At 47.4% G+C, this 14372-nt stretch overlaps 1 protein-coding gene across 1 annotated transcript in view; it reads left to right on the plus strand.

Moving 5' to 3' along the window:
- Nucleotides 1-14372, plus strand: part of AGAP3 (ArfGAP with GTPase domain, ankyrin repeat and PH domain 3) — a 1596783-nt gene that overhangs the window by 113115 nt on the left and 1469296 nt on the right. The gene's annotated exons all lie outside the window — the stretch shown is intronic.

Consider the following 14372-nt stretch of genomic DNA (forward strand, 5'->3'; position numbering starts at 1 on the left):
GACAGCGTGAAACTTTCTCCTATAGATATAGCTAGTTTTAATTACAACATGCCCTTCCTAAGAAAGCTGACATCTTAGGAGGACCAATATTAAGTTCTTTCTTTCGCTCTCAAACTGTAGGGCATTTGAGCTATTCATTTTGAACGAGGGGATAGCTTTCCTGCACTCCACGTTTGGTAATGATAGGACAGTGAAAAGTGTTATAAAGAATAACTTGTCTCTTTGAGAGGGACCCATGCTTGAACTTACTCCAAGATCCCTGCCATGTCCCCTATTTCTTGTGTTGACAACCTTTCCCATATAATTACTATTTTTCATACCTAATTGCAGGAGAGAGGCAAAAGCTTTTCCATGTTACCTCCCCTTTTCAGGAAGTAATATATTCTGCTGCCTCCCCTTCCTGGGAATGAATTGCAATACTTTGTACTATGAGGCGGATCTAGTAGAAGCCAGCCCTCAGAAAATAAGCTAAGTCTCTGCCTGAATCTTATTATAGAAGGATTGAGTCCTATGTGGTCCCAGTATCTGCAAATTGGTATGTTTGTGTTCTTTGCCCAGTGCAGTTTTACCAGTTCGTTCTTAAAAAGCCAAATCCACTAAAGAACTACCAAAAGGAGTTTGCAAAGTGGTCTAGGGCTGGACTTTGTTATTCAACTTCTAACTGAACTTGCATTGCCTGTAAAAAAGTAAATAAACAGATATAACCAAGAGAACTAAGACAAAGGGGATAGGAATATTCATCTGTACTAAAATGTCGTTTATCTTAGCCTCTTTAAGAGTCCTCAGTTTTAGCTACTATCGTCCCATTACCAAAAAACTTTATCTGCATTTCAGGTTTTGAGGAAAAACAGGATTTTAACTCAAATTAGTTTCTCCTGAGAAGGATTCTGCAAATTCTTAGTTCTCTCTCTGCGATGTGTTATCTCTGGTGTCTCCAAGCTTTTCTTTAAGTACTGATGAAATTTACTTTCCAAACAATACTAGTGCGTGATATCTCCAGAGTCAGTCTTTAAAGTGTATTGTAATGCGTGTGATGCAGCGGAAGTGGTGTAAAATGTTATAATCATACACATTAACCCTACTGTATCAAAAATAGGATTTTTCACCATAACAAATAATTTGGGCCCATAGAAACTCAATACCACTTACAAATATCAAGTCCTCCGATATATCCTTGGTGAAGCTAAGAGAGACTCGATAATAGGAGACTAATGCTATTTTCCTCATGAGGACCTATAATGAAGGAAATTCCTGTCCAACAACAATAATCACAATATACATTATGTCCCAAAAACTCACTAATAAAGACAAACTCTGAATACTTATCAAGTCACTTTTATCAAATGATGTCAAATATGAATGGTTAATACAAATGTACATAAGAAAAATCCTAAATTCTGTGTTATTTCAATATTAGAGGTATGTTCCCAACAAAGAAATACAGTTCATTGACAAATACATCATATAATCAATAACAGCATTGAGAGGAGAGAGAGTGGGGGAATCATTTGCAAAGCAGTATACAATGTAAGATTTCATACAAACCTAGAATCAGAGAATACTAATGCATGCGTGCAATAGTCAGAAATAGCTAACTCATCGGCCGAAAACATATAGCTTTAGCAACATCACCAGCCGATAAAGTGCAAGAGATACAGGGCAGTCTCGCTCACGATTTGCAAGGATAATAGCCACCAAAGTAGCATAGAGAGCACAGCAGCCTAGGCTCTCTTCTCATAGAAACAGCTACTGCCAAGTTCTTTTCTCACAGTAATAATTATACCCAAATGCTAAAATGTTCTATCCCCCGAAAGTTGCAATTTCATAGTTTCACGTGATTCCAGTGGTCCAATTTATGAGGTGATCATTATTCTAATCAATAATTCATTATTCTAATTAAATCCATAAGTATAATCTAGCTTTTCAATTAATCAAACTATTAATAGGATTTGTTTTTTTCTAGTTATGAAAATAGGATAAACATTTCACAAAACATTTTCTATAAGTGTTTCATATTATTATTATTTCATATTTCTACGTGTATGATTCTAAATGCATATTTTCTCTAATCGCTCTTATAACGTGTAAAATAACTTCTTAGAAGTTTCATGCTTTCAGCATATTAACCGTTGCAACTAATCAGCTTTTATTTTACTAAACATCTTGTGTTTTTCTTGCACATTTTCACGTCATACCTTGCACATAAATGTTAAAAAAAGTCATACCATTAATCATTGTTTTGTTAATAACACAGTTATGAACAGATTTGCTCAAGCAAGATTGTTTCGCAATAAATCATGCCTCATCAATCCCCCCTGATGGCGACTTAAGCCATCACACAATCTACAAAAATCTGATTACGATCTCATCAGTATTACTATTAGTATGCCAGCAGAAATAGCAATTATTGGGGTTATTATACTTCTTAACAAGCTATTACTTAGGGTTAAAATCCAATTACATAATGAGGAAAAACCCCAGCCAAGTTTTTCCCATGCACCGTCAACGTTCAATTCTGATAAAACATTACGCAAATGTTTAATGTTACTCGTATATCCCTCCAAGTCTTTGCTTTTGTCAGGAATATAAGTGCAACATTGTTGAATTTTCAGCACACTACAGACAATCATGTGTCAAGAGCAAGCCAATTTTGCAAAACCGTTGATCTCATTGCAACCATTTCAGTGTCAATCATCAAGAACCCACCAGCAGTATCCATCGATAAACGATCAACCACTGTAGACTACATTCTAATCTTATGTGAGTTCAAGATTACTCCAGCTGAAGGTATTAATGCACCAAAAATATCTCCCAATAACTCTGCAGCACCAATTCCTCTTTTACGCCATGTTAGTTTCTTTGCATTGGTTCCATGATTTTCATCTACATGGTAAATTTTGGGAAAAACGATGCCGATGTAACAACATCCATACCAATGTTATGACAATCTATAATAAGCATTTCTACCACACACATAATAAACTCCAGGGTAAACTGTATCAGAACCACCTCTTAATCCCCACCCCCTGCAATTAGGAAGCTATGTTCACATTCACCAGAACCAATGAAATAATTGTTATATTCAGTCTTTTGTCCTAGTAATCAAAGCGTCCTTTTGTGATGCCAGTCTAGAGTCATTGTAGCATATGTCTCTCCTTTCTTATAATCACCCTTCCTATGAGCCCATGGAGGTATGTTAGTCTTTTGTTCCTCAGCTTTTCTTTTGAATTCTTGTCACATATCTTCCAAAGTATTTATAAACTCTATTTCTACGCTATGTAAGCTACAATTTAGAATATTTCAATGCGCATATACAGTATCTATTGATTTAGTAGTATGAAAAAATTCTCCCATGTAGGCTGCATTCTTTGCACTATTTACTATATTCATATTCTTCTTAATAGGAACTTCTGAAAACACTTAATCAAAATTAGAGTAATAATACTGGAATTGCTCTTTATCATAGAATAAACTTTTTAATACACTTTTCGAAATTCCATGTTAGTGGAAGGTGGTGTTAAGTCACCACTACTGACACAGACTAAGGTAATTGCAGGCGCACATAACAATCTCTTGCGTTAATAGAATCAACATACTCGTAGAGAAGTTTTGTAAAAACATTTAGCGAAAAGTCATTAATAGAATTATCTTGAGTTAAGCCACTTCCTGTTAGCTTTTTAATATTCTCTGGAACGCCATTAAGAATTTTCTTCTCATCAGTTAATACATTCACATAATTAATAGTAGAATTTACATTAGTAGGGTACATAAAATAGGCACTATTAAAATTTGTATTAACCAAACAAACAACATTAAAAGAAAACATATAAAGCCAGCATTAAAACGCCTTCGCCAAAATAAACCTTGCTTTTGATAACTAGTCTCAGCTTTATCCATCTTAGATTTCAGGGAAAAAAATCAAATACAAAAATAAATTTAGCAAGCCAAAATCTGTGTACCACAGACTTTCTGAGCCTCTGGTCATGACCTTATTTTCAAATCGCCTCTCTTTTTCTGCACCCCTTTTCTTATGCACAGTTCATTTAGGGTGGCTCAAATGATGAGTTGCCTTTGGAACAAAATGATATGTTTTTTTTCGCAGTTGTTTGTTGCAGCAGCCAAATATTCAGGTGCTGTATATTTCGTATTTGGGATTTTTGCTCTGTTCGTTCCTTGCACTGTATTTTCAGTTTCTTCAGTCTTACTTTGTTCAGATTGGCTAGAGATTTCAATCACAGTATCTGGAATATTCTTATTCGAGGTGTATTTCACTTTTTTTATTATTCTAAGCCATTTATCACCATTTCTTGTTCTCTTTCCTGAAACACTGTCCATTTCATTTGACCCAAGACTTCATTTAGCTGATTCCTTTCTTTCTGTTTCTCTGTCTTTTTCAGGGATCAATTCTTTTTCAGCATCAGTAATTTTTTTTTCAAAACATATTTTATTGATTTTCTTACACAAAACGTACATGGACAATGACATCGCCCTCACCATCCCAAGTCTTGTGACAATACAGCATGGACAGTCATCAGTTCATGCTACCAATATCGCCATTTAAACAAAATTTCGAATTTTCAGTTCCAACAATACCAATCAATCCCCTGTCCCCCCCACCTCCCCATAAACCTGTTACCAACGCCAGAGGTTGTATCCATTCTCCCTAACATGTATGCGCAGGATCGAATGTGTGCTCACCTGCCTGATGCCCTGTCATGCCCAAGGTCCAGTCTCAATCTGAGAACTATACCGCCATGGTATTTGGTGTGTCCTGTTCTCGCAGCGCCTGCACTAGAGCCTCCCATACTGCTTCTAACATTGTCTCATTGCTAAGCCTGCACGCTTGCTGGTATCTGAGCGTGCTTTCGCTGCTAGCCCATTTAATAAACTCGTTCCGCCACCTGTGAATGCTAGGGCCCGCCGCTGCCTTCCAGTGCTTTGTGATCTCGCGTTTTGCCAATATAAGCCCCATATCCACAAACTTGCTTGTGATCTTATTCTTGGGCGTGTGAGGGAACCAGTGTAAGATACCGACTGCCAGGTCGAAGCTTAGGCTCCGTTCTGTAATTGCATTTAAAGTGCGACCTATCTCTTCCCAGTATGGGCCGACCGCTGGTCAGGACCATAACATGTGTGCCAGCTCCACTCCCACTACCGCACACCTTGGGCACGCCGCTGCCTCTACTTTGAAAAATTTCCTAACCTTCCCTGGCGTCAAGTATGCTCGATGAATATTATAAAAGTGTACCAATTGGAACCTGGCGTTCCTCGTGCTTTTCCAGGCTCTTCGCACTATTTGTGCCCAGGTCGTAGGAGGAATGGCCTTCCCCACATCTACCTCCCACTTCTCTCTTAACATGTCCAAGGGCAATAACGTTTCGTTGATCATTCTAGTGTACAGACATGTGACCGCTTTAAAGGTCCCTGCTGCCATCATAACATATTGGCAGACTCGTGTTGTCGTAGGTTCTATCAACCCCTCCTGCCAGTGGGCCTGAATCGCTCTTGGCACTGCTGCGTGTAGCAGGAAGTACCCTCTCGGTATATCAAACCTTTCCTGGAGCGTTTGAAAGGGCAATAGTGTGCGGTCCTCAAAGAGGTCCCCCAGCATTTGAATTCCTGCTTCCTCTCAGCCTAGTAAGTGCGACCAGTCACCTCCATGTGGTAGCGCCATTATCATTCCAAGAGGAATTTCGGGTGCATAGGGGTGTCTCGCCCCCGCTCTACGTTGAGAGCGGTTCCAGCACAATCGCATGGTATTCTCCTCCAATGTCAGGTCTCTAAGATTTAGCTTCTGCTGTAATGCGATAAATGAGACGATATGGCGTGGGGTACCTTCATTCTCGTTGTGATCCGGTGCCCTAAATACTCTTGCTACTTCTTGTGTAAATATCTGTAGTTGGGCCGCTAGATAATAGAGCTCAAAGTCTGGTACCGCCAGCCCTCCCTCGACCTTAGGTCTCGCAAGCGTCGCCTGCGCTACTCTGCGGCGCCCCAGAGGAAGGACACTATAAATGATCTCAGCTGCTTAAATATGTGGTTAGGTATCCAGATTGGCAGTGTTCTAAAAAAATATAAGAATCTGGGGAGCGCTATCATTTTGAAAAGTGCTATACTGCCCGTTACCGACAGTGGATGGGTGGCCCAGAAAGTCATGCTGCCCTTCAGAGCCCTTACACTACGTCCTATATTACCTTCCAATAGGTCTGCTGCTTCATGGTAAATGTGGACTCTCAGGCAAGTGGGCTCCCATCTCAATAACCGTTGCCTATTGGGCTGCATCTCCCCTTGTCGCACCAGGAATAAGCACGTCTTAGGCCAATTTATCCTTAGTCCCGATAGTTCCCCAAAGTCAGCTAGCAGTCTTTCAGCTCCCGTCAGTGCGCCGTCGGAGTTCTCAAGGAACAGTAGGAGGTCATCTGCATATAGCGAAATATATTGTTGGCCGTCTCTACTCCTTAATCCTCCGTAATGGACCCCCTTTCGTATCTCAATCGTGAGAGGCTCTACCGCCAATGCAAATAATAGTGGGGAAAACGAGCACCCCTGCCTCGTTCTACAGGATATTGCGAGGATATTAGTGTGCCCACTCGTACCCTTGCCACAGCACTTTCGTCCACTGTAAGTACCCGTCGCCCAGACCAAATCGTACCAGCACCTTATAAAGGTACTCCCATTCTAAGCTATCAAAGGCCTTTTCAATGTCCACCGATAATACCATGGGGTGTTGCGCCTTCCGGTGGTCTTCACCCAACAGGCTCACCAAGCGTCGAATGTTCGCTGTCGTGTTTCGCGTTGGTATGAACCCCGCCTGATCTTTATGGACCAGCGCGCTCATATGCTGCAATAGTCGGGCCGCCAAGATGCTACTCAATATTTTATAATCAGTATTTAACATTGACAGTGATCTGTAAGAGGCTGCATTACTGCCCTCTCTCCCTGGCTTCAGCAGCGGTATCACCAGCGCTTCGCGCATTGATTGTGGTAATCGGCCCAACTTCCTTGCCTCTCTGTAGACGTCTTGGAGTCTGGGTGCTAACAAATCGGCATATTGCGCGTAGAATTCTATGGGCAGTCCGTCCAACCCTGGAGTTTTGTTGCGGGCCATACGCTTGATAGTGCTGCGTATTTCCCCTAATTCTATGTCTTTCCCTAGGTCTCCTGCCTGCTCCTGATCCAACGCTGGCAATTGCAAACCCTAGAGGAATTTTTCTACAGCCGGATCTCCTGCCTCTAATCTGCTGTTATATAGAGCTTCATAATAGTGTGTGAAGCATTGCAGTATATCATTTTGGGTGTACACCATGTTTCCTCCCTCTGTTTCCAATGCCACAATTGGGAAACTTCGTTTCGTGGGATTAGCCAGCCATGCCAGCAACGGGCCTGCTTTATCACCCTCAGCATGGGCCCTCACTGTGTATGCTTTATGGTCAAAACAGCGTAACCGTTCCACTTCCGTCGCCACCGCCTCTCTCTCAGTGGTAACTCTCTCTTGAGGCTCCGGGTGACCAGGCCTCAGAAGCTCCACTGCCCGCAGCTTGGTGTCGGCCTTGTTCAAATCGTTCAAGAGCATCTTTTGCACTCCTGCATATTTCCCTATGCAGAGCCCCCTGATAACCACCTTGAAAGCATCCCATTCTGTCGCCCTCGTCTCAGTTGTCCCCACATTTTCTGCAAAATAATGAGTGATTCCCTCCTCCAGCGCAACCTGGAAAGCCGGGTCCTCCAGCGTTTCGGGGCGTAGCCTCCAGGTAGGGACACATGAGGTTCCGGGCATCCATTGTAACGTGAGCAATAATGGGTTATGATCGGATACAGTTCTAGTCAGTTCAGATCAGACTACAGTTGGCAGAACTCCCGGGTATTATAGGAACGCGTCCAGTCTCACATGGAGGTCATGCATTCCTGAAAAGTTGGAGTAATCACGGCTTTGGGGGTGCTGTGTACGCCAGGCATCAATCAATCCCCAACGTGTCTGTCATTCTAGTCTCCCCTTAGCTAGTCGGTGTATCAGCGAACCATCCAGAGGCGGCTGCGATCTATCTAATGTAACGTCAGTGATGGAGTTGAATTCGCCGCCCATTAGCAGAGGGCCTGCAAGATAGTGCGCCAGGGACCCAGATATCTTCGACAGGAAACTCAATTGGTCAGTATTAGGGGCATATGCACTGCAGAAAGCAACCTCCCTGCCTCTAAGCCTCCCTTCAATGGCCACAAACCTACCCTCTGGGTCAGTCGACTGTTTAGTCATCTGAAAAGGGACCCCCGCCCTGATCCATATTAACGCTCCCCTGGCATACGCAGAATACGTAGTGTTATAGACTTGCCCTCTCCATCTGCGCTGTAAGGCTATCCCTTCAGACTTTGTTAAGTGCGTTTCTTGGAGCAGTGCAATATGGATTTCTCTTCTAACCAAATAGGCATGGACTCTGTGTCGCCTCGTCATGGTGTGTAGACCTCACACATTCCAGGTTATGCATGACAGAGTATTAAAATCATCCATTCTCCCTCCATTCCCTGCACGTATCTCTCATCAGTTCTCCGTGCAACTTCAATGCATTGGCGTCAGTAACAATCCCTCCCAACCCGCAACCCCAACAACCCCTGGATCCCTCCCTCCCCAGAACAGGTCCTAGGAACCAACTTCTAGTTCCCATCCAAACTATCGCAACATACAACATGTCTCTAGACCCAGCAGTAGTCACTGTGGGCATGCCCTAAGGGCAATGAGAGGGGGCCATCAGCCGATCAGCGGCCAACTACTTCGGTAGTCCCACCGGCCCAAGAGCCCTAATACCCTAATAGATAGATAGGGTCCCCTCCCACTTGTTCCTCCCCACTCTCCGTAAGCCATACCATCAGCAACCTCCCCCTGCAACATGGAGTCAGGAGTCCAGCACAGATTTGAGTACTCAGCTAGTCAGTAGGTCGATCACAGCTGTCACTCATCGAGCATACCCTCCGCCGTCTCAGGTGTGACCATTGGCAACCGAACGCTGCCTGTTTCAGATTGTTCTGATGCGGAGATGGCACCGTCTCCCTCCGATTCAGTGTCCCCTCCCGACGGGTTTACCAGCGCTACCGACAGCGTGGACACCGCCGCCACTGCTCCCAATCGTTCCGCAGCTGCCTGTGAGGGGGAGGGTCTCCTCAGACACCGCCGTCTGTTTCGGAGCTGCTGCGATTGTCGTTGTGGTAAGCTCTCAGCGGGCTTCCGTGGCCCCCCTCCCCCCGCCGCTGTCTTTTCCAGTTCAATATTTTTCCAGCCAAACGCAGGCATCTTCTGGAGTGTCAAAAAACCATGTCTTACTATCAACAATGACCCTCAGCCTTGCCGGGAATAGGAGTGAATATTGTAGCTCCTCTGTGTGCAGCTCCCTCTTGACAGCCAGGAAGGAAGTCCTGCGGCGCTGGGTGTCGTACGTGTAGTTGGAAAAAATATTAACCTTACTGTTCTCCACCTGGAAGGGGCCATTCTTTCGTGCGTTCTGTAGGACCAAGCCCCGGTCACGGAAATGCAACAAACGGGCCACCACCGGTCTGGGGGGACGGCCCTGTAGGGGTGGTCGGGCCGGCACCCTGTGGGTGCGCTCTAAGGTGTAGAAAGCAGACATGCCCTCCGGCACCACCACAGTCTTGAGCCAGGATTCTAGATAGCGTACCATGTCTGCTCCTTCAACTTTCTCCAGATAACCTATTACGCGGATGTTGTTCCTTCGGTTGCGGCCTTCGGCATCCTCTGCTCTCTTTTCCAGGGCCTCCACTCGCTCCAGCACATTGTCCAAGGTGGCCTTTAGTGACTGCTGCACCGGTTCGATAGCCTGGAGCAAGCTCTCCACGTCCTTGACTCTATCTGCCAGTTTTCCATGGTCGGCCCTTAATAATCCCAATCCTGTGGCCATTTGTGCTATGTCCTGTTGGAGCGCCGCTCGGGAGTCCGATATCGCTAGTAGGATTTTATCCAATTGTTGCTGAAGATGTGGATCTCGTGCCTACCCGGTCTCTCCTTGCTCCTCCTTCTCAGGCATCTCTTCGTCCGGTGGCGGCTGGGTCCCACCTTTCGCTCCTTTTAGTTTACCCATCTCCGGGCAGCTCAGTGGCGGACTGGGTCCCCGCCCTCAGTGTAGTGGATGTCGCTGTGGCTAACGGCAGACAGGCGCTCCTCGTGCTCCCCTTTACAGAGCGATGTTCATTCGCCACAATCTAGTCCAGTTAGAAGTGTCCAGCCCCCACCGCCGGGTGCAGTCCAGACGTAGGTCAGCTCCCCCCACGCCAGCCCTCCCGGGCATCGGTAGTAGGCCTCCAGGTCCACCGTCGCCAACAGGCGGACCTATGAGAGGTAGAAGTTAGGCCATTCTCCCTGGGTCGGGGCACGGGAGGGCGCAGCCCCTCTTCGTTCTCCAGGGCAGCCCTCCGCTGCAAGGGTGTTCCCAGCCTCCCCGCGCAGGAGGCGAGAGAGGCGCCAGGAGCACCCCCCAGGCTCTTCCTATACGCCACGCAGGTGTCAAGCCACCGCTCACCGTCTCTCGCCTCTTATTCTGGGTATCAACGCTATTCTGGGCGCTCCGGCATGTTTTCAGCCCCTCCTCTCCTCTCGGAGTGGCAGTCGTCCACCTGGTGCATCTACTCGGACTCGGAGGCTGCCCACGTAGAGCCCAGTCGTCACAGTGCCAGGCTGCTCTCCTCCTCGAGGGCACTCCAACCCTCCTCAGAGGCCACAGATCCGCGAGCACCGTCATGCCGGGGTGGCCCCAATCGGCCTCCCCCCTGGTCTCCGCTCACTCTCGATGGTGCTCTCGCCGTTGCAGAGGCCTCACCCTCCGTCGCATCCCCCAGGCGCGGTCCTCTCCTCCCCTCGATCCCTCGCTGCTAGCTCAGCATCAGTAACTTGTGCCCACTATTTGATTCTCAGTCTGTTTAGGTTCTCTTCTTTCTCTTTGTTCACCTTCAGCTGACTGTGCTTTCAAGTGGACATGGGACTCAACGAGTGTGGCTTGCGTGGATCCAGTTAGGCAGGCCACCACATTTAACTTCTGTTTTTGTCACAAGAATCACTTGATATGGCCCACGCCAACGAGGTTCCAAACAAGACTTCCTCAAATGCTTCTTGATTAGCACCCAATCTCCAGGGCTCAAATCATGTGCTTGTTTTTGTTGAACTGTAGTTGCGACTTCTCCAACCTGGTGAGGCTCAGAATGCACTAGATCATCCAATCCTTTGTAATAATTGAGCTCTAAATCATCAGTTATGTTCACAAGTTGATTTGCTGGGACTGTTGGCTGTCTCATAGCCCTACCCATCACAATCTTGTGTGGGGACAGTCCAGTTCTTCTGTCTGGAATACTTCTAAAACTCATCAATACCAAAGGTAATGCATCAGGACATTTTAGTATTGTGGATGCACATACTTTTTTTTTTTTTTTGAAACTTTATTTTTGTCGCAGACAGTTATAGCATACAAACAGTTGTGCCGACAGCTCCAATAAAATAACGACATTTCGCCACGCAACATGCTGCTGTGCACACTGCCCATCAGCCCACATCCCGGAGGCCGGGCGGCGGTAGGTGGTAGCATGTAGAACTGGCAGTGATCCTAGCAATGCAACTGTGCGGCAGGATATTCTGATCTGCTTTTATTTTATTTTTTTATGTTATGCAGGTTACCCCCCAACCCCCCCATAGAACCCCCCCCCCCCCCAAAACCTTGGCAGTAATGACAGACGTGTATGCAGTTCGTTCACCTCATTATGGCAGTCCTAGCGGCAGATAAGACAGCAATAATTACCCAGATTAGGAATGAAACCTTCAGGTACCAAAACCTAACTTCTCCAAATTGTATCATATACGTGCGTGAAGGGCCAGGCACTCCCCCAAATCACTGCCCTCCCTCTCCCTCCCCTCCACCCTCACCCTCAGACCCTGTATCCCCAGGGGTGAACAACTCCGCACTCGTGCCATCTGAATCCTCGGCGGTCGCTCCCACCACTCGCATCATTCTCCACGCAAGCAGGTCGTCCTGTAGCTTTACATCTCTACGCACGTTCTGCATGAAGGTTTCCTCTGCTAGGGACCATTCCCCCACATCCCTAAGCCACTGCGACACCTCCGGGGCCCTCTGTCCCATCCATGTAATTGCCACCCTTCTCCTTGCCAACACTAAAAGTAGTTGTAACATTTTGTACGACAGATTACACTTCTTGGGTTTGGGGACCAAAGCTAATAAACAATGAAGGGGGGTCAGCTCCATCCGGAGATCAGTAACTGTGCGAATGTGCGCCACCACTGACTGCCAGAAGGCTTTAACTAACGGGCAGTCCCACGCCAGATGGAGGAAGGACGCACCTGCCGCGCCACATCTAGGGCAGTCATCCCGTTTGTCCGGGGAGATACGTCTCAAGGTAACCGGAGTCACATATGTGCGATGTAGAAAGTTAAAGTGTGTCAATTTAAACCGTGCATTGCACGACACCTTTCGGGTGAGAGTGCCTATGCGCTTGCGCTGTGCCGGGTCTAAAGCAATCCCCAGGTCAGTCTCCCAGGCCGCCCACGCCGGGGGGACCGGTGGGGTGGAGTCCTGCCGCATGGCTGAGTATAATAGGGCTATCAGCCTCTTGCCCCTACCACAGGAAAGGATAATATTGAGGGTATGGGACACCGGGGGCGCGTCAGGGAATTGAGGCCAAGTATCCCGCGCCATTGCTTGAAGGCCTCTATAGTGTAAGAATTGTCCTTCGCCGAGTCCGAACGTCTCCGTCGCCCGCTCGATGGATAGAAACGTGTAGTCCGGGTAAAGGTCAGCTAATAACTCGCATCCACCTGCTCTCCAGTCATGGAATGGCATATGTACCTCCATGTCCACTACTGGGGACATGATCCATATCGGCAGCTCTCTGTGAAAGGGGGCCCTCCGTAGGACTTTTTCCACAAACCGCTGCCAAATTGCTGCGGTGTGGCGCACTACGTATGGCAGATCTGCATCTGCACCCCTGCCGCGCATCAGGGCCATCTGTACCGTTCTCTCGTCCACACTCCCTGCCAGGAGTTGCAGTTCCCAGGTGTCTGAGTCTGCGAACCACCTGGCAGCTGGCAACAGCTGAGCTGCATAGTAGTAAAGGTCAAACCTTGGCGCCTCCAACCCCCCCTCCTCCCAGCTCCGGACCATCGTGTGCAAGGCAACTCTATTACGCCTGCCCGCCCAGAGTAAGGACGTAAGAAGTGTATTAAGAGTGCGGAATATCCGCGGGGGAAGTGGGCACAGCGAATTCTGCAATACATATAGCACTCTCGGCAGCATCACCATTTTTGCCACTGCCAGGCCTCCCATTAGGGATAGGGGCAGGGTGTTCCAGAATGACACCGATTGTTGTAAGGAGTGAACCACCCTATCCGCATTACGGGTCAGCAGCTGTTCGTCTGACGACGCCACCTGTATCCCCAGATAGCGGAAGGCTTCCAGTTCCCACCGCAGTCCTAGGTGTGGTAAGTCCCCGCGCACGTCCATATTACATCCCGCTAGGGGGAATATCAGGGACTTCCCTGCATTGATACGCAGGCCCGAGGCTGAACCAAAACGGTCCAGCAGCCGCAGCAAAACCGGTAGCGCTTCCCGCGGAGACGTTAAATAAAACAGAGCATCGTATGCATACAAGGACACAGTGTGTACATTACTCCCCACTTTGATTCCCCATTGAGACATCGTGGTACGGACTTCCACCGCTAATGGCTCAATTGCCAGCGCGAACAGGAGCGGTGAGAGGGGGCATCCCTGACGTGTGCCCCTCTCCAACGCCCAGTCTTCAGATCGTGCAGCCCCAAGTTTGACTCTGGCTCGAGGCGCCCGATACAATATCTGGATCCACCTGCGAAACACGGGCCCCAATCCCACCCGCTGAAGCACCTCTAACAGGTACCCCCAGCTAACTGTATCAAATGCTTTGGCCAAGTCTATTGAAACCAGTACCTGGGGATCCTCCCTGCCGCGCACATCATGCATGATATGGGTTAATCGCCGCAGATTCATTGCGGTGTTGCATCCGGGGATAAACCCGCACTGGTCCTGGTGAACCAACTGGGCCATGTGTGGCGCCAAGCGAGCGGCTAAGAGTTTGGTCAGGATCTTCACATCCGTGTTAATCATCGTTCTAGGTCGGAATGCCGCGGGGTCGTAACCATCACCACCCGGCTTTAGAAGCATACAGATCTCTCCCTGATACATTGTGGGCGGGAGGGATCCATCCTCCAGTGCCTTAAGGAAGACCTGGAGGAGGAGGGGGCCGAGGACGTCACCGAACGTGTGGTAAAATTCGGAGGGAAACCCGTCTCCTCCTGGGGATTTAGCCCTCGGTAGGCCAGCCATAGCCACCCGTACTTC

The sequence above is a fragment of the Lissotriton vulgaris genome, chromosome 10 (assembly GCF_964263255.1).
Source record: "Lissotriton vulgaris chromosome 10, aLisVul1.2, whole genome shotgun sequence".
Lineage (NCBI taxonomy): Eukaryota > Metazoa > Chordata > Amphibia > Caudata > Salamandridae > Lissotriton > Lissotriton vulgaris.